Source organism: Muntiacus reevesi, chromosome 6, assembly GCF_963930625.1.
Source record: "Muntiacus reevesi chromosome 6, mMunRee1.1, whole genome shotgun sequence".
In the NCBI taxonomy this organism is placed as follows: domain Eukaryota; kingdom Metazoa; phylum Chordata; class Mammalia; order Artiodactyla; family Cervidae; genus Muntiacus; species Muntiacus reevesi.
Window position 1 is genome coordinate 110198819 of NC_089254.1, and position 24201 is coordinate 110223019.

General features: G+C 48.9%; 1 protein-coding gene across 1 annotated transcript in view; it reads left to right on the plus strand.

Moving 5' to 3' along the window:
• The window catches only part of DPP6 (dipeptidyl peptidase like 6), a 778594-nt gene that overhangs the window by 585051 nt on the left and 169342 nt on the right, over positions 1–24201 (plus strand). The gene's annotated exons all lie outside the window — the stretch shown is intronic.

The following is a 24201-nucleotide window of genomic DNA, read 5'->3' on the forward strand; positions in this document are numbered from 1 at the left end:
GTTGGTCAGTCACTCAGTCGTGTCCCACTCTTTGCCTCTTTGTGACCCCATGGACTGCAGCTCGCCAGGCTTCCGTGTCCTTCACCATCTCCCGGAGCTTGCTCAAACTCATGTCCATCGAGTCGGTGATGCCATCCAACATCTCACCCGCTGTCGTCCCCCTCTCGTCCCCTTCTCCTCCTGCCCTCAATCTTTCCCAGCATCAGGGTCTTTTCCAATGAGTCAGTTCTTCGCATCAGGTGGCCAAAGTATTGGCTCTTCAGCTTCAGCGTCAGTCTTTCCAGTGAATATTCAGGGTTGATTTCCTTGTCATTTATGAACAATAAATGAATGAATTTCGAGTATCGTCAAAGTCTTCTTTGTATTAATGAGACAGTGGATTTCCAAACAGGGTGAGCCTTTAGGCCTCGAGCTTTTGCAGCTTCAGTGTCCGAAAGAGGCTTGTTGAGCTCAGGCGGTTGTGCCAGGGCCCTGCCTGCTGGCCAAGCCTGTAGGCGGGCTTGGGAGGGTGAGGAAAGCACAGTTGTGTCTTTAAATAGGAATGTCTCTATGAAAACATTTAAATTAGCATTTACTCATAGGGCAGAACATACTCGAGCTCCTCTTGATATTTCTGGAGCCACAGACATGTATCTTTTTCTCCCTTTTTCTCACCTCTCCTCTCATCCCTCTCTCCCCGCAGTCCCTCACTTCCAGCCCGAGGCCATTCGATCTGCAGGGTGGGATTACTTGGCATTTATAACTTGGATTTTCTCCCTTAGCTTCAGGCTTTCCGAACAATCACAGAGATGACCCGAATTAATTTTTCAGCGCCCTCTAAACTCTGGCTTCCTTCCTTTTTCCCAGTGACGGAAGAATCTGGGGTGGGTGTGCCCTCTCTTCTGCCTCTCTCACGAGCGAGATGGAGGCCCCCCTGCCCCGTGTTTAAGCCCCTCCATCCCCAGGTCTGACCTCCGCAGCTGGAGCCTGGGGTAGACCCCAGGGCGCATGCACTGGCTTGAGTCATATGAGAACCCCGAGCCGGCTGAATTCTCATCTGCTCAAGGATCTAGGGCCTCGTGGTAGGGGTGTTTGACTTTCACGTACTAAATTTTCAAAAGCTGTGTTCCCAGAGGACATGTGTCTTTTACACAGATTTGTTTAGTTAGCCAGAATTAAAGCTAGTTATTTTTTAACATAAAGTATTTTACTAAATGTTTATATCGGAACTACAGCCAATAAAGCAGCACTTCATGAGAGAGATTGATAGAGATGGTAGCCAGCTAGATGTTCTCTGTTAAGGGTCCGTCGTGGGTTTTCATAGCAGTTTTTGGTAGATGTGCTGTTTCTTAAGTTTTTCTGACATGAGTTTTTTCTTGGGTTAGTTTTCCCTTAGACTTCAATGTTTTTCTTTAAAAAATTGTATTTCTATGTAATTCTCAATTTTTCATATCTGTTAAGATCATTCTGGAAATCATATGGGCTGGAGAAACTCAATCCTTCCATAACAGACTCCAATTTTAAGAAAAATTTGGCATACCCCTTAATTAGGTAGCCCTGGCATTTTGGGATTTGGCAAAAGAGCAATAATAGAACAGAAACTGAGAAGAATGTGAAGCTATTTTGGGGAACACGTCAGGTCATCTTCTGTGGATATTGTTGCCCTAACCTTGCTTATTTACTGCACAAAATTGGACTCCTGTGGGATTCTGGCTGACTTATGAAGTCACATCTGTGGAAAGAATGAACTGAGACACAGATTCCTTCTGCCCAGGGTTACTCTCTAACTTCATAGGCTGGCACATAGAAGAGCATTCCGTTTATTTAGAAAATGGACACCTAGGTTGAGAGCACTCCGCAGCGCGCAGCAGCTTGCATGACCTCGTGACGCGGGGGTCACAGACCGAGGCCGGGGGCCACGCAGACCTGAATGCGAGTCCCAGCTGGCAGCTGACTCTAGGCTGTGTGACCTCGAGAGCCGCTGTGCTTCTCCGGAGCTTCGTGCCCACGTTTTTATAAAGATGTTAACAGTGCCCACTTCATAGGCACCCGACAGGAATTAAGGGCAATGATACATGTGCAGTGCACAGCAGAGAATTTTGCTCCAAGTGACTGCCTGGGAATGTTATTTCTTCATATTATAATATGCCCCCAATATGTATTTGTAGTCTCATAATTAAATTTTATCATACTTTATTTTCTAGCCCAGCTCAAATCCTTTCTGTTACAAGGAGAGGAATGATATAATCCCTACCATAATAAAATTCCCTTTAAAAATTTTTCAAAGCTAAGACCTATTCCATGACACTCAGGTGATTAAAATGCCTATGTGATTTTCATTTCTGTCTTAAAAGTGATGTCTGTAGCCCCAATAATCTGCAATTCTCAGTGCTCAATAAGTTCTTTTTTTAATCTCATCTCAACCTTACTTGCTGCAATTAATTTCTAAGGCTTTCTGGTTTCACTTCCAGTGGAAGCGGAAAAGATAAAGTCAACACTGAAATGCTGTATTGAGCAACAAAGCGTGGTCTCTGTCCTTAAGGAGTTCAAAATCTTGTTGAAAAGGAAGGACACAGCCATATCAGTTCAGTTCAGTTCAGTTGCTCAGTTGTGTCTGAATCTTTGCAACCCAATAGACTGCAGCATGCCAGGCCTCCCTGTCCATCACCAACTCCCGGAGTTTACTCAAACTCATGTCCATTGAGCCGGTGATGCCATCCAACCATCTCATCCTGTCTCCTCCCTAGCATCAGGGTCTTTTGAAATGAGTCACATCTTTGCATCAGCAGGTGGCCAAAGTATTGGAATTTCCTCAGCTTCAACACCAGTCCTTCCAGTGAATATTCAGGACTGATTTCCTTTAGGATGGACTGGTTGGATCTCGTTACTTATATAACAATATAAAATTAAATGCCTCACATGGGTATTTTAAACACTGAACACAAAGGAAGAGATGCCGTAAAGAATCTCAGAAAGGAAGTCTGGCTTGAGTGGAGCCTCACAGTTGAGCAAGTTGCATCTTGTTTGGTTTAGTAGATGGAGACCGAGAGGAGATACTCCAGGTCGGGTGAGTCATTAAACGAGCTTGACCTTTTCAGCGAACCAGCATCTTCCTGGAATTAGTGGGGTGCCAGGCCAGGCCTGAGCAGGGCCGTTCTCCTGGGACTCTGCGTGGGGGAAGACGGGACTGGGTGGGTTTGGGGTGAACCTGGAGTGTGGAAGATCTAAACCCCAGCTGAGTGCCATGGGTCTCACAGGAAGAACACGCTGAACACCGAGCCTAAGAGAGGCGTGGTGCAGACAGCAGGCTTAGGTTAGCTTTGTGCGTGTGTGTAGAGCGGAGGGCAGGAAAGGGGTGAGTAGGGCTTGGAGTCAGTTAGGAGGCCTGGCGGGGAGCAGGGCAGGTGTGCGATGCGGGAGGGCTCAGGGTACAACACCCGGCTGTGACGGTGGGTGTCTGGTGTTCGCTCAGAAAGTGAAGAGGGGTTTCAAGGCTTTATGTTCCATGCCCCTCTAATAAATCTTCGGCAGCCTGTGCCTGTTGTGAGTCGAGCCTGATGCGTGAGGAGATTCAAGGTAGTGAGTTTGTGAGGCCGGCGGTAAGAATCCCCAGCAGTGTCCGTGGTCCAGCACTTCCTTCTCCAGGACGCTGCTTGCTGGACTCACTCACTCTGCAGAGCTGCCAGGAGTCGCGTGAACAGGATTGTCTGTGTATCTTTAGGAAGGGCCAACATGAGGCCGAAAGATAATAGAGAGTCCTTAGAGCGGTGTTCTACGTGCCTCTAGCAAGGCCTGCAAGACGTCCCAGGCGGCCCCGTGGTAAAGCATCTGCCCACCAGTGCAGGAGATGCAAGTTCCATCCCTGGGTCGGGAAGATCCACTGGAGAAGGAAATGGCTACCCACTCCAGGGTTCTTGCCTGGGAAATCCCAGGGACAGAGGAGCCTGGTGGGCTACAGTCCAGGGGGTCGCAGAAGAGTCAGACATGACTCAGAGACTGAAAGGGCAGGGTCCTACCGTTACTGGCCGTCCCAGAACCTCAGCACTGGGGACAGTTCCGAGACCTGTGGGGCTGGATCTCAGTTAAGCTGCTTCTCCTTCTCCCTCCCCACGAGGTCTCCCCCTTCTCTCCCTTCTTCCCCTGAATTACAAGCAGTTAGCCAGCACCATCAAAAGAATGAGCTTTAGAATCAAATCGATGTGGGAATACATCCGCAGTCAGCCTCTTTACCTGTGTAATCATGGAAGAGTTAGTTTGCTTCTCTGGGCACTGTTACTCCGTCTATATAATGGAAATAAAATGCCTGACTCATGGGGTTCATGGAAAGGTTATGAAGTTCTGTAGGATATTGAAATGGTGCGGATAAGTGCCTGTTCTGGTGTGCCCAAAGTCCTACAGGCTTCCTTCGGGGGGGAACCAAGGCCTCCTGTTATGCAGCCAAATCTAATTAGTCACTCTCCCCACAGTTTCCCTACCCCTGGACAGAAAGTAAATTTCCTACTCGGGGCCAGCTCTGATCAATTCTAATGGCTTCCTGGAGCTGAGTTTAAAGCTGTGCCTGAGCTCTGTGGGGGAGGACGCTGCGATCCATGGCTCTCGCCTGCAGTGAGGGGGTGGGGTGGGAGAAAGATGCACGTGATGCCTTCCAGGTGCCAGGAAGCAGTCTTCCCTGAAGGACCACTTCAGTGATGCGCTATCACCACACGCAGACAGAAGGTGGTCCCGTCTTGGCTCACCCTATCCTTTATCCCACCCCCACAACACTAACGCCAGAAACGTGCGTGCCACTCACTGTGCGTCTTGCGTCCAAATCCTTCTGGTCCTTCAAGGCCTGATATCAAAACCCTCTCCTCTAAAACCGCCTCCAGCCTCCCCGAGCTTCTGGAGTCAGATTGCCTCCCATTTCAGGCTGAAATGTATCCTTGCTTTAAATTGCTCTTTTGTTGTCAATATGTAATTTTTTATGGACAGCGTGTTTAGAAATGTTTTAATATGCATTTACTGCCTGATCCATTGCTCTCCTGAATTCTTAGGTGTCAGAGAGTGGGGCTTGCTGGGAGGGGCTTGGCCGTGTCCCAGTTGTCTGTGGCCTGGGGTGAGAACAGGGATGCCCAAGAATAACCGCCGGAGAGGCTGCCTCTGCAGGTCTGAGCTGTTGGGAGACAAGCCGTCAGCCACAGTCAAAGGGGGGCTGTTTCAACCATTCCTTTCCTTTGAGTCCTTTTCTGCCCTTAAAAAACCGCCCCCCCCCCCCCCCCACGTCTAAAGACTTTCAAACAAGCAAACCCGTTTGGAAATGAGGTGAAAAGATGGGGGTGCATCATTTCATCAGGCGCCTTGGGGAACCTAAACTTGCACGTTGTCGTCCTTGAACTCTTCCCAGTGTGGGAGGGGGTGCGTTGATGTTGACTGACACAGGTGGAGTGAATTAATGAATTAAATGAGATTGTTGAGTATAAGGAGAAGCAGGCCTGGGCCCCACCCCCAAATCACTCAGACCAGAGTCTAGGAGGCCGGGACCTCAAAAGAGCATTGTTCAGTTTCTAGTTCCAGGACCTGGAGTCAGCTGGTCCTGCCACCTTCCTCGCTGCCTGTCAGCACCAGTGACCCCAGGATCCTCTTTGAAGCTGCGAAACTTCTGTTTCTGGAAAGAAGCGACCAGCATGGATTTCCTTGTCGTCTCAGCAGAGAGATAGAGGCAGGTCTCCGACCGACAGTGTCCTTGGAGATTTACTTAATGATAGGCAGTAAAGGCCCTAGAACACAGACATCCACACCGTGGAGATGAGATGGAGCCTGTCTGGGCTGGAGTTTGACGTGAGCGCCACCTGGTGTCTCAGCCTGGAGTTGCCTGTTCCCATTGGTGCGCTCTGGAGCCAAAGAACTGATGCTTTTGAACTGTGGTGTTGGAGAAGACCCTTGAGAGTCCCTTGGACTGCAAGGAGATCCAACCAGTCCACCCTAAAGGAGATCAGTCCTGGGTGTTCATTGGAAGGACTGATGTTGAAGGTGAAACTCCAATATATTGACCACCTGATGCAGAGAGCTGACTCATTGGAAAAGACCCTGATGCTGGGAGGGATTGGAGCCAGGAGGAGAAGGGGACGACAGAGGGTGAGATGGATGGATGGCATCACCGACTCGATGGACGTGAGTCTGAGCAAGCTCCGGGAGTGGGTGATGGACAGGGAGGCCTGGCGTGCTGCAGTCCATGGGGTCGCAGAGTCAGACACGACTGAGCAACTGAACGGACTGACCGGAGCTCTGCTGCTCTGTCTCTTCTGAAGAGTCACAGGCCGTGTTCTCAGTCACGCAGAGTTAGAGGCAAGCATGCGGAACCCTTTCAGCCAGGCCTGAGAGCCGGTCACCTGAGAAGGCTCTGTCTGCATCCCTGAGGTCAGCACTGCTCCCACTCACAGACCTCTTCCCAAAGAGTCCCCTCGAGGCCAAGCCCCCCGGCGTTTGCAGCAGGGCATCCACTCCGCTCTGCTGCACCCCCACGAGCCCGTCTGTTCTAGCCCGGGATGGACAGCAGGCAGGCCACACGAGTCACCTGCTGCATCATCTCTTCTGCTTTGCCTTCACGTCACCTTCTCTGTGCTCTAGGCTGTCCCCACTGGGGGCTGGACACAAAGCTGCCTCCCTCATTTATGCTGGTGACATTGGCACAGATTAAACGTCAAGGGTAGTAGCCTCATCCAGAAAAGCAGGACTCAAGGGTAGCAGGACGGGTGGTCACCCAGACCCTGGAAAGACAAACAGATACCGGTCACTGCAGCATAACTTACTAATAGTAAAACCCATATTTTTCAGTGAGAAATTTTCATGAAGTGTTGACTGATGGGTGCAATCATAGAAGCACCTCCCCAACCAAGACAGGGAAGATTTCTGTCTCCCCAAAGTAGCCCACGTTCCTGCCCTCTACCCGCCGTGGTTGCCCTGGCGTTCACCCCTCTAGGTTTGCCTTTTCTAGACTGTCTTGTGGATGGAGTCATACTTACATAATCCTGGGTGACAGGATTCTTCATTAGCATAATTGCTTTTGAGTTTCACCTGCGTTGTTGCCGACGCATGCAGGTCGTTCCTTTTATTGCTGAGAAGTGGCCCAGTGAGTGGAGAGACAGTCACTTGTTTATGCATTTGCCATGTGACATTTGAGTGGTTTCCAGCTTGAGGCTGTTATGAAGAAAACTGTGAGCGTTCGCATACAGAATTTCTTATAGGCACATGTTTTCATTTTTCTTGGGTAAATAGCTAGAGGTAGAATCACTGGGTCATACAGTAAACGTATGTTTCAGTTGGCGAGAAGCTGCCAGATGGTTATCCAAGGTGGCTGAACTGTTTAGACGCCTCCCCCCATCAGGCTGGGGGTTTCCAACCCCCTACCGTCCACCTGGTCCCCAGGAGAGGCCAGCTGACTTGTCTGCTCGGATTCCCGCCCAGGATAGAGTGTCAGGCCTCCTCTCCTGCCCGAACACAGGCACTCGGGGACCTCGCAGGCTGCTCCCCGTGATCGTCCCCTCTGCAGTGCTCTGTAATGACAAGTCCTTGGGGAAGTCGGTGGCAGGGAGGGTGGAAACTTCCTGAAGAGGCTGTTAACGGGCAGCCCCAGCACAAGGCTTGCAAGCGGTTAAGAAGGCTCTGCCCCGAGCATCATCGCTCGCTTCTAGACAGATCTAGGATGAGGGGTTTTCTTTTTGAGAATTGCCAGTCCTGGAGGAAGGACCAGGTCCAGGAGCATGGCCCTGCCCTGGGGCCACCTGCTGCTTCCTGGCTGAGAGGAAGAGCGGAGCTGCACGCCCAGCATCCAGCATCCTTAAGGATGCCTCTGACCTTGAAGTTCCCTGCTGGGCCGGCAAAGGGCATCATGGGCCTGCTCAGGCATTCCTGTCTGTTCTCTTGCTGTATCTTGACTGCAGCAGTGTGAAGGAGACAGCAGGCAGTGTTAGCCCTCCCGGAAGGCAATGATTTTGCACAGTCCTGCTCAGACTGTGTATGGACCAATACTTATTTCTGGAGCTGCTGGCGATGGACAAAAGAACAAAAGCTGTGGCATTTCGTCATCGAGAAGCTCTGGTTCCCAGACCTGAATAGCACAGCCTTCAGTGGAGATGACACAACTCTTTGCTCACATGAGGCTCTAGGCTCCCAGGACTCAGCTTGGCCCGCTGCGCCGCCTGCAAGGCTGCTGGACACTCAGGGGCAAGGTCGACGCCCTGCCGGGGCTGAGGCGCCCAGACGAAGAAGCCGCTCAGGCTTCTGCCTGTCTGCACTGGAAGTCAGCATCGTCCCCCGTAGCTCTGTCTCCTCCATCCACCAAGATGGTGGACGTTCCCACACTTCGGGGCGAGCGCCGGGGCCCAGGGCCTGTCGCATCAGCCTGCTCCGTGAGCCAGGACTGAAGCCCGGGGCAGGCCTCCTGCGAGACCCATGAGCGTGGCCCCCGAGGGTGCTGCCGGCCCCTGGTCTGTCCCCTCCCTCTGTCCGCAGGTTAGCCCTCGGCGTCTTTCCTCTGGTTCTCTGCCTGCAGTTCCCTCCGCTGACCTCAGCACGTCTGAACGCCACACAGCTTCCAGGCTCTGTCCACTCAGCTATGCACCATCTCATCCAAAGGCCCCTTCCCAGGCGCGCTCTCGCTCCACAGGAGTCAGCCTCATGCCACTTTCTGTTTTTGTCCCCTTGGTCCCTGGAATCGAATCCTTTCCTTGTTCCTCTGTTTTGTTGTTGCTGTTTAGTTGCTCAGATGTGTCTGACTCTTTGCAACCCCATGGACCTGAGCACGATAGGCTTCCCTGTTCTTCACTATCTCCCAGAGTTTGCCCAAACTCATGTCCTTTGGGTCCATGATACCATCTAGCCATCTCATCCTCTGTCATCCCCTTCTCCTCTCTGCCCTCAATCTTTCCCAGCATCGGGCCCTTTTCCAATGAATCAGTTCTTCGCATCAGGTGGCCAAAGTATTGGAGTTTCAACTTCAGCATCAGTCCTTCCAATGAATATTCAGGACTGATTTCCTTTAGGATGGACTGGTTGGATCTCTTTGCTGTCCAAGGGACTCTCAAGAGTCTTCTCCAGCACCATGGTTTATAAGGTTAACTGAAGTTGCTCAGTCGTGTCTGACTCTTTGAGACCCCGTGGACTGTAGCCCACCAGGCTCCTCCGTCCATGGGGTTTTCCAGGCAAGAGTACTGGAGTGGGTTGCCATTTCCTTCTCCAGGGAATCTTTCCGACCCAGGGACTGAACCTAGGTCTAATGGCATTATAGGCAGACACTTTACCATCCGAGCCTTGAGGAAAGATCCCACAAAACCACAGTTTATGTGTCTTTAAAACCCTGCCGTGCACTCTCTAGCATATTCCTTTCTGCTCCCATGCCTCTTTATTTCATTTATCAATGAATGCACGAACCTTTGACTGCATTTATAGACATTTAGTGAGTAACTTATTATGCGTCTGATATGGGGACTTGAACATATCATAACGTATTTTGTAGTCGTACAATGATGGGGTGTAAGTCACAGCCCACTTCAGAGATGAGCACCCTGAGACTCGCAGTTGGAGTAACCTGCTTCCGGTCCAGCTGGTGGTTGGCCAGGATTCCTGTCGGCACTTCCGGCTCCAAGCACAGCCTCCTCTTTGTGACATCGCTTTGCTCTGCACTTCAATCCAACAAGAACTGCTAGGCAACCTCTGAACTGAGCGCCGCACCCTGCATTTTACAGAAGTAACTCGTCCTCCTCAGGTTGAAGGCCCTCTGAAGCACATAGTCAGGGTGGTATTGATCAGCTGAGAGGTTGGGGGATGACCTGATGACCGGCATTGTTGGTCGTCGGAGGTAGATTTAATTGGTACATCCACTCAGCCTGGGTGCCTATGCGGCCTCGAGCTACAGTTTGCATTCTGTTTGATATCAGAGAGTAACGCTAACACTGATGCTGTTCTGTTTTGATTTGACAAACAGGCATCTGAAGCACATAAGGGATCCCGACCTAAATAAAATTACACAGCATCACGTACTCGGTACAGAACTGCTAAGAGGCCAGACGGGAGGAGAACCCCGGGGCCCTGTGTGTAGCAGTCTCGGGCCACGGCCAGGGACCACGGCCGCAGGCGAGCCCCGCTCCCGGCCTTGTGCGTGGCCCCCTCCGTGGGCTCCCAGCACACACTGCCAGCTGCAGGAGGGGCCCCGGGCCTGGGAGCAGTGGAGTCGTCGTCTGGGTAGAAAGATACCCCTGAGAGTTCCTGTCCTGCCAGAAAGTGGCAGTGACGTCGTGCACCTGGACTGAAGGTCCCGGAGCTGGGCTTCTGCTCTGTAACCTCAGCCCTTTGTCTGCTCGCTCCTAAGATGGAACTAGAGGCAGCTGCTCCAGATGTTCCAAAGGCTGGGTCAGAGCCTCATACGGCTTTGGAAAGACGTCACTGTGTTTTCTTGGTTTGGCATTAAAACCCCTTCTTCCGGGAGGGAGGGTCAGGATGGGGAAACACATGGACACCCATGGCTGATTCATGTCAAAGTATGGTAAAAGCCACCACAATATTGTAAAGTAATTAGCCTCCAATTAAAGTTAAAAAATAAAATAAAATCCCTTCTTCCTTGCATTAAGCAAACATGAACTTCAAAGTGCCATCCCCGTTCCCCCAACTCCTCCAGAAACCCCGAGAAAAGGGGGAAGCTTGTGTTTTGAGAGTTGAGGAACTGACAGTGCTGAGTGCCAAGGTCCCAGTGAGCACAGTCCGGGAATCCATCTGAAATTGTGTGGCTGGACCGCCTGCTGGCCGTGCCAAGCCCTCAGTCCAGCGAGGGAGCGCAGGCATGCTTGCTTTTAGGGAGTAGAAATCCGACCTGTTGTGTGGAACCCTTTTGAAGAAAGACCACGTGAGCAAGAAGGTCAGCAGGCAGAAAAGCGAAGCCTGGGGCGGAAGAAACGGGCAGCGTCTCCGCACTGGCAGAGGCGAGGCGTCCTCAGCCTGCACAGCCCGTGTCCCCGCCTGAACCCCAGGTCTCATCCCTCAGTCTGTCTGGCTCCCCGGGCACCTCTGATGTCAGCTGAGCTCAAGTGATTCACTCACATGAGCCTGGCCAGCTGACCTGTCGGATTTCTCATAAAAAAAAAAATAGACCACTTTTCTCGGTTATGTACAGATTCTTAGGAGTTTGAAATATGTGTAAAAATGTGGCTGTAACAATTCATATAATCAGAGTCAGTTAAAAATGTAAAGAAATATGTACCCTTTAAGAAAATTGGTTCTTACCCTTCAGTGGCAATGGCTAAGCGCAGGTCTCACTGCTGATGATGGCGGTGGTTTGGTCGGTCTTAGGTTTGACTTTCACCTTCAGATCCCTGTGTTTTGTAGACAATAAACTATGCAGCTCCAGTCATGGGAATGTTTATTTTCAGAGAGGGGATGCCCTCTGCCGCTTTCAACTCCTTGCAGACAAGGCGCACATCCTATCAACATCACGGCATTAGCCCAACTGGGCCTTTTGTCATCTACTGCTCCTGGGGGCGTGATTTTTAAACTCATGGAGAGGAAGGTCCTCTGTGAAAGTGATCTTATTATCTTGAGTTCCCAAGAGCCCTTATTATCTTGACATGGATCAAAACCCTGACTTTAGTTATGTCAAATTGTCTATCGCTGATTTGTTACCAAATTAACCCCAAACACTAGAATGGAAGAAATACTTTTTGCCACAAAGCAAAGAATTCAGTCTTGGATAAAGAATGTTTTCCCGGTCCATGGAGAAAAATGATCTGTGTGTGTGTGGAGGAGGAGGAAGAAGAGAGGGAGAATGCTTCTTTTAAAAAAAATTACTAATTTAAATCCATTGCTTTCTTTTTCTCCGCAAGTAAAGTGGCACTAGTGGTAAAGAGCCTGCCTCCCAATTGCAGGAGATGCAGGAGATGTGGGTTTGATGCCTGGGTCGGGAAGATCCCCTGGAGGAGGAAATGGCAGCCTACTCCAATATTCCTGCCTGGAGAATCCCACGGACAGGAGCCTGGCGGGCTACAGTCCACAGGGTCATAAAAGGTCAGACACGACTGAAGCGACTTAGCACGCAGGCACAAGCAATCTGAAAGTAATTTTAAATTACACAGTTTGTCCTGAGACCCAGACCTGGGGAAAGACTTCTCTGAAAATAGAAGCCATTGCTCCTGATGCAGTCATCTTTCACAGCAGCATGCTACGTGAAATATTTCCATAAAGAAACGGCAGAAGATTCTTTTCCATCCGATTTCAAGGATTCCTCACTGGATGAAATCAGCCAGAGATGCAAGAATAGCTCTGCAGAGAGTATTATCCTCACAGGACCTGCCCGGGGAACCCGTGAACTCGGCCTGCTTCCTACAGGTCCTCAGAAGTGGCCTGCAGACTGTGCAGGGGAGGTGGTTAGGAAGCCTGCTGTGAAGACTCATCCAGGTCATCCTCAATATGTTTCTCTTCTTTTCTACCAATGCATTGAACTTTATTTAAAGAACCATGTTTTCAAATAGTTATTTCTTGACCCCAGATATTCTTTTCCGTTGTAACAAGAGCCACAAAAGGCTCGCCGTGATGCAGTAGTTTCTAGGTCAGATAGTCTTCCTAGTGCTTTATGTGTACCCCTCACTGAATGCTTGAGAATTCCTATGATGTAGAGGCTACTATTGTCCACTTTTATGCGTTCAAACCCAGCGTGGCGGGCACGCTGGCACAGCTGGTCCCTGGCACGGCAGAATGCGCCTGGTTCCTGCCACTCTTGGCTTCTGCTGTCTGCATCTTGACCTCTCTGCTCGCCCCAGCTTTCTCTGTGTTCAGGTGTTCTCAAGCCCCCAGCAGTACAACAGAAAATAGAGCTGAGCACGTCACCCACAGGAGCGAAGAGAGGAAGCATAAACAGTAAAACTGGAAAAGTTGTAGAGCAAAGGAAGACAGGAAAATCATGAAGCCCAAGCATAAGATGGCTGAGTCGCACCCCAGGAACCGAGCTGGTTTCTCCTAACCCCTCCCCACCCCCAGGGTGGTCCTCAGCACCCCAGGCGTGGACCGCGCTCAGACTAGACCGAGTGGGGCGGCTCCTGGTTGGCTGTGGTCTGCTCTCTGCTGGGTCAGCTCTTTAGAATGTCACCTCTGATGAGAAGAAGGCTTAGGCCTGGGCCCTTGGGATGCTTTTGGAAAGTCAATGGGAAGGGCTGTGGGAGAAAAACAAGGATGGTTTGAAAATTAAGAAGCCATCAGAACCCCAGCTTCCCTCGCTGACTTCCCTCGCTGAGTCCAGAGGTGTGTTTCCTGGCGAGGGTGAGCAGAGGCCCTCAGATGGAGGAACATCAGGACAGTGTGAGGTCCTAACAGGGACAAGGGGACGCTTGGAGGGTGTGGAGAGACTTCCTGCTCTTTGATCATCCCTGACATGTGGCAGCAACGCCTCACCCACCAGGGTGGGGACCGAGGATCCTTCCCAAAAGATGCTGGCAGAGCCGGGCCCAGAAGAAGCCAGCAGGAGGGCCCAGGGGGACCAGGCAGACCCTCCCGGACACTGCAGGACTCCCCATCAGCTCCTCAGTCCCAGCTTCCTCGATGTGGGGGCCCGAGGGAGAACCACCATCAGACCGCAGCCGTCTTCTCGTCTGAGAGACAGAATCCAATGCAAACAGCAGCGGCATTGTGGAGAAAACAGCGATCACAGGAGGAGAAGCCAGCGTTAGAACCAGAGCCTCTTCTTAAATCCTCAGATGACTTGTTACTCTCAGGAGACAAAACAGAACAACGCATGCTGTTTTTGAATTGCAAAGCACCAGACTCTTAGAAATTAAATATACGGTAGAAATAAAGCTCAGTAGAAAGGTTTAAAGACAAAGGTGAAGACATTTTCCCGAAAATGCAACAGAGACAGAGACAAAGAGATAAGAAAAGTGGGAAGGAGTGATGAGATACAGAAAACAGAGAAAAGACGTGAAGATAATTGAGAGGCCCAGCTGAGAAATTTACAAGCACATTTAGGACTTAGCTAAATATAATTTTTAATGATACAAATGTGATTACTTACAAAACAGAAACAGACATAGAAAACAAACTTATAATTACCGAAGGGGAGCGATTAGGAAAAAAACAGAGGAGGGATAAATTAGGAGTTTGGGATTAACAGATGCACACTGCTGTATGTAAAATAGATAAACACCGAGGTCCTACTGCCTAACACAGGGAACTCCACTCAGTGGCTTGTGATAACCTCTAATGGGAGATAACCTAAAGAAGAATATATGTGTGTGTATGTATGACTGAATCCCTTAGCTCTACACCTGAAACTAACACTATGAATCAATTATACGTCAGTGAGATTTTAAAAATGAATAAGCACAGTCTTTAAGCCCCTGTATCCACTGCACGTGAGAATCGCGCCCGCCTTCCCCCGGCGAAGCTCACTCTGTCCACACATCGTGTGGACACACCCCGTGGGTGGTAGTTGCTCAGTCGTGTCTGACCCTTTGTGACCCCATGGACTGCAGCCTGCCAGGTTCCTCTGTCCGTGGGATTCTCCCTGCCGTAGGCTAAACTCATCCCAGAGCCCTGCTGGCTGTTAGCCACAGAGCACAGATCCCAGGCCGGGGCCACGTGAGCAGGAAAAAGCCAGGCTGCCTGCTGGGTCCTCATTGTGTGGGGTGCCACCCAGGTGGCCTGTCTGCGGACAGGCTGCTGGATCCGTTTCTAGGAGGACTGGGTCTTCGCTCCAAAAGCTCAGCAACAGGAATCACCCTCAGCACGCCTCTGGGCTTGGCCTTCTCAGCCCATGAATGGGCAGCGCAAGGGCACCATGACGGACGGAGGAGCTGGCCTGGCCCAGACCGTGGACCGTGGTCTTGGACCAGCATCGCCCGTGAAGGCTTCCTCTGACTGTTTTGCCCTGAAGCCCCAGCGGGGGCTGGACGACTGTCTGAGAATTGAAACCTCTGCCCAGAGCCCCCATCATGCAAGACACGCCTTGGAATAATAAGATTATTTCAGGCCTGGTTCTAAAAAGAAGCCCCCAGATTAATTAAGATGTCTGAGTTATGCCTTCCAACATGAGGGGAATGGCAGAGCAGATTGAGGGGGTGAATCTGTCATCAGCAGAAGAGGAGATGAATCCTCAGATCAGCAGTGATATCTCAGAGGACAAGAAGAGATTTCTCTGCAGGCTTCAAACACGTGCGCTGGTGATTCTGTCGAGCCTGGGGATGCTGGGGAGAGAGAGATGCAGGGTAACGGGCACTTGTTGTCTTCCTGGGCCCTTAATTAGAATCTGAGTCATTTCTGTTCCAAAGATTTTTTTTCCTCAGTAGAGTTCGGTGGTGTTCTGCTTTCTAACTTGCTGGTTCTCATTGCCCACCTGAGCTGTTGGAGCGTTAATGTTGTCTGGCTCCTCTGGGCTGTGCTTTTCTGTTATCAGTATATACACAGGCGCATGTGTGTTCAGTCGCCTCACTCATGTCCGACTCTTTGAGACCCTATAGACTGTGGCCCGCCAGGCTCCTCTGACCATGGGATTCTCCAGGCAAGAATACTGGAGTGGGTAGCCTTTCCCTTCTCCAGGGGATCTTCCCAACCCAAAGATCAAACCCAGGTCTCCCGCATTGCTGGTGGATTCTTTACCAGCTGAGCCACCAGGGAAGCCCAAATATGCACAGTTAAATTGGCTTAAAGTAATTCTGTGAAGGGCCTCATCAGTGTCTTAAGATAACACCCAGCTCTTGTCCAGAAGGAGCCTGGTTCATTGATGACCACACACAGAGCCGGGGAGCCGTGCCCCTACACGCATGTAGGACGTGTGTGTGGGCAGGTCCTCAGGGCTCCGTGGAGCTGCCTTGGCCACCCAGCCTTCCGGGGTGTTCATTCCCGGTGTCTCAGCCCGAGGAGTCCCACTTCTGCTGGATTTGACGCTGATGCAATTGAAAGCCCCGCCCAGCTTCAAGGAGATATAAACTCCATCTTTGGATGGAAAACACCTAGATTTTTGAAAAAGCGTTTGGGACCAGGAATACTGTTGTGGCCCTATTGGGGAAACCTCATTTGCCACTCAGGCTGAAAAGATTGCTAGGTTTTCTCTCTATGGTTTATATTTTAAATATATGAATATATATCAGATACACATTTTTAAACTACATTCACACAATCTGTCCTAAAATTCAGATCTGGACTTACTTAAAGACTGTGGGCAGAGTGTATTATGTAACAGACCCCTGCTCTCATTGTGTGAAAGGTAGCCTTCCTTATCCCAGCTTCCTGCAGGCTTAGATGTAAGAAGTATTGAAAGTTCCTTAATGAGTAAGATGCATAACCTCCCATCCAGATATGTACAGTCTGTATTTAAATAGTATGACTTCTCATGGCAAATCTCCAAACTGTCTAACATTTCTACTAAATATCCCATCTCTTCTTGGAGGAGATGCTTGAATAGAAAAATACAAATTTTTTTGAAAGCCTTTAAGAAATAGTAGAAGCAAGTGTCTTAAGTGTAGGAACAGGAAAAGATGACCCTCCCGCCATATCTGTGATGACACTTGCTAGTGATAACAAGAGTGTTTGGGACCCTGTGTGTTCATGAGAATTCATGATGAGGCGGTAACTTCCAGAGTCCCCAGCTTTTAACACTCTAATCTGCTCATCCGATTGTTTATTTTATTGACACGTTGGCAGTTTTTCAGTCTAGCTAATGTTTCAGCAATTGCTCGATACCAGGAGCTTGAAGGGACTTTGTTATTAATGAACATCTTATGCCAGTACTGCATGCTCTTGAGAGAAGTTCCACTCGCAACGTGTGTTTCATCCTCAAATCCTGCAAGCTGATGAAGGGATGTGGGCCATGCTGCTCCCTTACCCACCCAGAGACGGTGGCCCAGTGGTGACCCCCTGTGTCTCCATCACGTGCTACCTTGCTGCCCTGCATGTGACCAATGCTTGTTCATCAGCTCTTCATACAAGTGCCTGCCTTGCTTCTAAATCACAGAAGAAAACCCTCAAACAGCTCTGGGATTTCCAGGTTTGGATTACCTGTCTTTTACACCATTTATGATCACTGAAACTACATCTGAGATAAAAGGGTTTTGAGCAATGTGTTCTCTGGGCCAATAATCACGCCTTTACCCAGACTCAGAACTAATGCCTGTGAGCAGGCGGAGAGGGTGAGAAGCGGCAGGAAAGGGTGGGAGGAAGTGCAAACCCTCTGAGGGGAAGGGGACAGAGCACCCTTCTGAGCTGGCTGCTCACTCCATGCACTTCCTTGAAGGGCTCGTCTCAGAACTCCCGTTCTCCCCCGTCCCCACGGCTGGGAGCTCCGTTCACTCCTGACACAGGCTTCCTGTAAGTGTGCGTTCTATGGCACCCTTCTTTGGTTCTTTTGTTCTGTCCTGGGATTTTACTCTAGAAGCGGGAACAAAAGAGCCCTTGAAATGACCAAACACTTGTTTTTTTCAATTCTATTGATGTATAGCTGATTTACAGCATTGCGTTAAATTCTGCTGTACATCAAAGTGATTCAGTTACACATATATGTTCTTTTTCATGTTCTTTCCATTATGACTTATTGCATGACCCTGAATATAGTTCCTTGCGCTATACAGTAAAACCTTGTTGTTCATCCACTCTGTGTAATAGTTTCCATCTGCTAATCCCAAACTGCCAGTGCTTCCCAATCCGCACCCCACCCCACCTGACCCCCGGCAACCACTAATCTCTTTTCTATGTCTGTGAGTCTGTTTCTGTTTGGTAGGCAAGTTCATTATGTCATATGTTAGATTTCACATATAATTGTTGTCATGTGGTATTTGTCTTTTTCTAACTTCCTTCGCTTAGTATGATAATCCCCAGGTCCATCCATGTAACTGCAAATGGCGTTATTTCACTCTTTTTGGCAGCTGAGTAATATTCCACTGTGTGTATTTGCCATCTTTATCCATCATCTGTTGATGGACATTTAGGTTGCTTCCATGTCTTGGCTCTTGTGAATCATGCTGCTATTAACATAGGGGTGTGTGTATCTTTTCAAGTTATAGTTTTTTTCGGATCATATGGCAACTCTATTTTTCATTTTTGAGGGAATCTCCATACTGTTTTCCATAATGGCTGCACCAATTTACATTCCCACCAACAGTAAAAGAGGGTTCCCTTTTCTCCACATCCTCACCACATTTATTCTTTGTAGACTTTTTAATGATGGTCATGCGGACAGGCGTGAGGTGGCTCACTGTAGCTTTGATTTGCATCGCTCTGACAAACAGCAATGATGAGCATGTGGTCATGTGCCTTTTGGCCATCTGTAGGTCTGGTCATAGCAAAAACGCTCCTCTAACAACACAGAAGACTCTACACATGGACATCACCAGATGGTCGACACCGAAATCAGACTGATTATATTCTTTGCAGCCAAAGATGGAGAAGCTCTATACAGTCAGGAAAACCAAGACCGGGAGCTGACTGTGGCTCAGATCATGAACTCCTTATTGCCAAATTCAGACTTAAATTGAAAAAAGTGGAGAAAAGCACTAGACCATTCAGGTATGACCTAAATCAAATCCCTTGTGACTATACAGTGTAAGTGAGAAATAGATTTAAGGGGCTAGATCTGATAGACAGAGGGCCTGATGAACTATGGATGGAGGTACGTAACATTTTACAGGAGATAGGAATCAAGACCATCCCCAAGAAAAGAAATGCAAAAAAGCAAAATGGCTCTCTGAGGAGGCCTCACAAATAGCTGTAAAAAGAAGGGAAGAGAAAAACAAAGGAGAAAAGGAAAGATATTCCGGTTTGAATGCAGAGTTCCAGAGAATAGCAAGGAGAGATAAGAAAGCCTTCCTCACCAATCAATGCAAAGAAATAGAGGAAAACAATAGAATGGGAAAGACTAGAGATCTCTTCAAGAAAATTAGAGATACCAAGGGAACGTTTCATGCAAAGATGGGCTCAATAAAGGACAGAAACGGTATGGACCTAACAGAAGCAGAAGATGTTAAGAAGAGGTGGCAAGAATACACAGAAGAACTGTACAAAAAAGATCTTCATGACCCAGATAATCACAATGGTGTGATCACTCATCTAGAGCCAGACATCCTGGAATGTGAAATCAAGTGGGCCTTAGGAAGCATCACTACAAACAAAGCTAATGGAGGTGATGGAATTCCAGTTGAGCTATTTCAAATCCTGAAAGATGATGCTGTGAAAGTGCTGCACTCAATATGTCAGCAAATTTGGAAAACTCAGCAGTGGCCACAGGCCTGGAAAAGGTCAGTTTTCATTCCAACCCCAAAGAAAGGCAATGCCAAATAATGTTCAAACTACTACACAATTGTACTCATATCACACGCTAGTAAAGTAATGCTTAAAATTCTCCAAGCCAGGCTTCTGCAATACGTGAACCGTGAACTTCCAGATGTTCAAGCTGGTTTTAGAAAAGGCAGAGGAACCAGAAATCAAATTGCCAACATCCACTGGATCATTGAAAAAGCAAGAGAGTTCCAGAAAAACATCTGTTTCTGCTTTATTGACTACGCCAAAGCCTTTGACTGTGTGGATCACAATAAACTGTGGAAAATTCTGAAAGAAATGGGAATACCAGACCACCTGACCTGCCTCTTGAGAAACCTGTATGCAGGTCAGGAAGCAACAGTTAGAACTGGACATGGAACAACAGACTGGTTCCAAATAGGAAAAGGAGTACGTCAAGGCTGTATATTTTCACCCTGCTTATATAACTTATATGCCGAGTACATCATGAGAAATGCTGAGCTGGAAGAAGCACAAGGTGGAATTAAGATTGCTGGGAGAAATATCAATAACCTCAGATATGCAGATGACACCACCCTGATGGCAGAAAGTGAAGAAAAACTAAAGAGCCTCTTGATTAAAGTGAAAGAGGAGAGTGAAAAAGTTGGCTTAAAACTCAACATTCAGAAAAGTAAGATCATGGCATCTGGTCCCATCACTTCATGGCAAATAGATGGGGAAACAGTGGAAACAATGGCTGACTTTATTTTTCTGGGCTCCAAAATCACTGCAGGTGGTGATTGCAGCCATGAAATTACTCTTTGGAAGGAAATTATGACCAACCTAGACATAATATTAAAAAGTAGAGACATTACTTTGCCAACAAAGGTCCGTCTAGTCAAGGCTATGGTTTTTCCAGTGATCGTGTATGGGTGTGAGAGTTGGACTATGAAGAAAGCTGAGCACCAAAGAGTTGATGCTTTTGAACTGTGGTGTTGGAGAAGACTCTTGAGAGTCCCTTGGACTGCAAGGAGATCCAACCAGTCCATCCTAAGGGAGATCAGTCCTGGGTGTTCATTGGAAGGACTGACGCTGAAGCTGAAACTGCAATACATTGGCCACGTGATGTGAAGAGCTGACTCATTTGAAAAGACCCTGATGCTGGGAAAGATTGAGGGCAGGAGGAGAAGGGGATGACAGAGGATGAGATGGTTGGATGGCATCACCGACTCAATGGACATGAGTTTGGGTGGACTCCGGGAGTTGGTGATGGACAGGGAGGCCTGGTGTGCTGCGGTTCATGGGGTCATTAAGAGTCAGACACGACTGAGCGGCTGAACTGAACTAAACTGAGGTCTTCCTTGGAGAAATGTCCATTTAGTTTCTGCCCACTTTTGACTGGGTGGTTTTTCTGTTGTTGGTTTGTATGAGCTCTTTGTGTATTTTGGATGCTAAGCTCTTGTTGGCCACATCATTTGCAAGTATTTTCTCCCAGTCTGTTTTGTCTTTTTGTTTTGTTAATGGTTTCCTTTGCTGTGTGAAAGTTTGTAAGTTTGGTTAGGTCCCATTTATATATTTTTGCTGTTATTTCTCTTGTCTTGGGAGAAAATGAAAGTGAAAGTCTCTCAGTCGTGTCTGACTCTTTGTGACCCCATGGACTATACAGTCCATGGAATTCTCCAGGCCAGAAGAGTGGAGTGGGTTCCATTCCCTTCTCCAGGGGAATCTTCCAAACTCAGGCATTGAACCCAGGTCTCCTGCATTGCAGGTGTATTCTTTACCAGCTGAGCCCCTGGGGAAGCCTGTTTACTGACCTACAAAAACACTGGTACAATTTCTGTCAGATAAGTTTTGCCTTTGTTCTCTTCTAGGAGTTTTATGGTATCATGTCTCATATTTAAGTCTTAAGGCCATTTTGAATTTATTTTTGTATATAGTGTTCTAACTTCATTGGTTTACATGTGGCTGTCCAGCTTCACCCCACTTGCTGAAGACTGCCTTTGCCCACTGTATATTCTTGTGTCCTTTGTCGAAGGTTAATTGATCATAGGTGTGTTGGTCTATTTCTGGACTCTCTATTTTGTTCCGTTGATCCATATGTCTGTTTTCTTGCCAACACCATGCTGTCAGAAACCTGTTTTTACTGCTGCATGGTGTAAGGTGGAACCTCCGAGAAGGTAAACAAATGTGTTTATTCTGAAGGAGGAGTTCACTCAGACGCCCAGACGGGCACACTGGCTGTGAACACAGAGGGCGTCCACACTGCCACCCCGCCCGCAGAGAATCCCCTGAGCCGAGGGTGCCTGAGAGTCCCAGAGCCTCAGGCCGCGGGGACCATCTCACTTTGGAAAAGCCCTGAGTGCGTGAATCGTGCCCCCATCCCGTCCCCCGCCCCTCCACTGTCATCAGCGGAAACAGCAGTAATGCCTCTGCCCTGGTTTCCAGGAGCATTGCCGGGTCTGCTCACCTACACCCCGCCGCAGCCCCCGAGGAATGACCCCATCTCACAGAGAAGAAAGTGGAAGAGCTCAGAAAGGTTGCGCGTCTCACCCGAAGGCGATCCAGCCCGGGCGTGGGGCTCTTGGCATTTCATCCGTGTCTGATCCGGAGGCGCGTTCTCTCCCGCTCAGAAGGGCACCGAGTTAGGGCAATGCTGCGCGCTGTAACTTCACCCGAGAGCACACGACGTGTGTTGTCACTCTGCCTGGGTGTCTGGCCCTAGAGACCAGGGCCTGGAGGAGCGGGAGCAAGAAGAAGCACATGGTGATGTGGGGAGAAGGGGGTGGAAAGGTCAAGTGCCCCCGGCCCTGCAGAGCGGCAGCCCCGTGTGGCACCGTAGGGTGTTCATGGGGCCTTCTCTGAGCATCAGACCTTCTGGAGGGTGTGGGCGCCAGGCCGAGAGGCACCCAGACTGCACCCTGACCAGGCCGGGCCCCTTTAGCTTGGCTCACACAGCCCACACTGGCCCCTGGGTGTGGGGGGGAAAAGGCCGGGTGGGCTCTCTCCTCATGCAGACGCCGCCCCCTTCCTCCAAGGGGCATCGGGGAGCTCCGGTTTGCTGACAGCTGTCCTCTCCTCTGTGACTGCCCGCCCTTTCCAGGGGGAAGCATGGGAATTCCGATTCAGGGAGTGCATCCTAGGGAGGCAGTAAGAGCGTGAAGGCTTGGCACCAGGTCATGAGCAGAACGGAGGTCACCTTGAACCTAGACTCTGCCCATCAGGCTTGATGCCTGGAGCAGCTGCAGTGAGGGCTCCTCCTCCTCTTCCTCCTCCCCTGCCTCCTCCCCTGCCTCCTCCCCTTCCTCCTCCCTCTCCTCTCCTTGTATTTAAAACTAATCTTCCCGTGTGGTTTTATTTAATACTTGTGTTTGTCATCATGTATATTAGAGTAGGGGACTTCCGAGGTATCTCAGTGGTAAAGAACCCCCCTGCGGATACAGGAGACGTGGAGACTCGGGTCCAATCCCTGGGTAGGGAAGATCCCCTGGAGGAGGGAATGGCAACCCACTCCAGTATTCCTGCCTGGAGAATCCCATGGATGGAGGAGCCTGGCGGGACACAGTCCACGGGGTCGCAGAGAGTCAGACATGACCGAGTGACTGATCGCACACTCACACGTTAGAGTGTCCCTGTAGATGGGGTGGGTGGAAATGTCATAAATATTTCAGAGCAAGCCTCCCCTAGTCACTCAGTGAGTAGAGCTTCTCTGCCTGGAAACTTCTATGTCCAGATCTTTCACAAGGAAAGGAACCTCCCATAGATCATAGATAGAGAAGCATCTTAAAATGAATGGTAAGACATGTACTCAAGTGCTGGCCATTCAGGAAGGGTTTGTGTCTAGATGGGTGCCTGCCTAAAGGATTAAATTGTGTAATTTAAGATATACATAAAAATGATAACACAAATCTTTAAGTTCTGAATCAGTTTAAGATATCACAAACCCTAACCAACTAACAGTGGCAATTAGACTAGACCCTATTTTTTCATCCATCCACCCATCCATTTGTTCATTATTCAGTCAGTATGCATAGACATCTACAATGTGTCAGACCCTATTCTATGACTAGGAGTCTATCTTTTATTTGTATATTACCCACCAAGCAAAGTACATACTTCATTCCACACTGATAATGCTATTTTTTTATGTCTTTCACCGTAAAATTTAGGAACCAAATAAGCAATTTTTTTTGCTTTTCTTTGCCAAATGCCATTTTTGTTGGGAAGCTTTTCAATCCCCTGAACTCGCTTGGAAGATAAATGAGTAAACTTGGCTACATTAATTTACTTTTCAAAATTCAACATGATTTATGCCCTATTTTGTTTATTGCTCAAATAAGCAAAATCAGAACGGATGGCCTGATTATTTTGAGATGTAGGAAGTCCAGATAATTTTATTCTTCCTTAATCATTTTTTAACCAATTCATCTCTATCCTGGAGATGATTCATCAGAGATCTTACCATGGATTCTTTAAAATAAACAGTAAATAGAAAGGAAGACAGAAAAAGGGTAGACGACAGCAACCAATCCCCAAATAAACCCATAGGTTCATGCATTTTCTTTTTTATTCTCTCTCTCTGTATATCTCTCTCACACACACACGCACGCACACACAGACTCCCTCTTCATAATAACCCAGTCCATAATGGAAAATCATTTGATGGCAGGGAACCAGGTCTTGGGCTCAAGGCAGAGAGATCTGCAAGTGGTCCCCACTGGAGGGCCCATGTGGAGCTGGCATCCAGCTTCTCTGATGGAGAAGCCTCCTCCACGGGAAGCCACATGAAAGCGCAGCGAGACGTCCACAGACAAAGCTTCCTTGGTCTCCTCTCGGAGCGTCTTCCTGCTTTGTTCCTCAGTCCGTTGGAGGCTTTTCTTTCCCTTTGACCAAAGCAGGAGAGTAATCTTCAAACAAAAGTTAATCAGCTATGTGTCCTTGAGCAAATCACTCACTATTCAGGGCTTCAGTTGCTCTGAGAAACGAAGCTTCTTGGGGCTGCGGTAA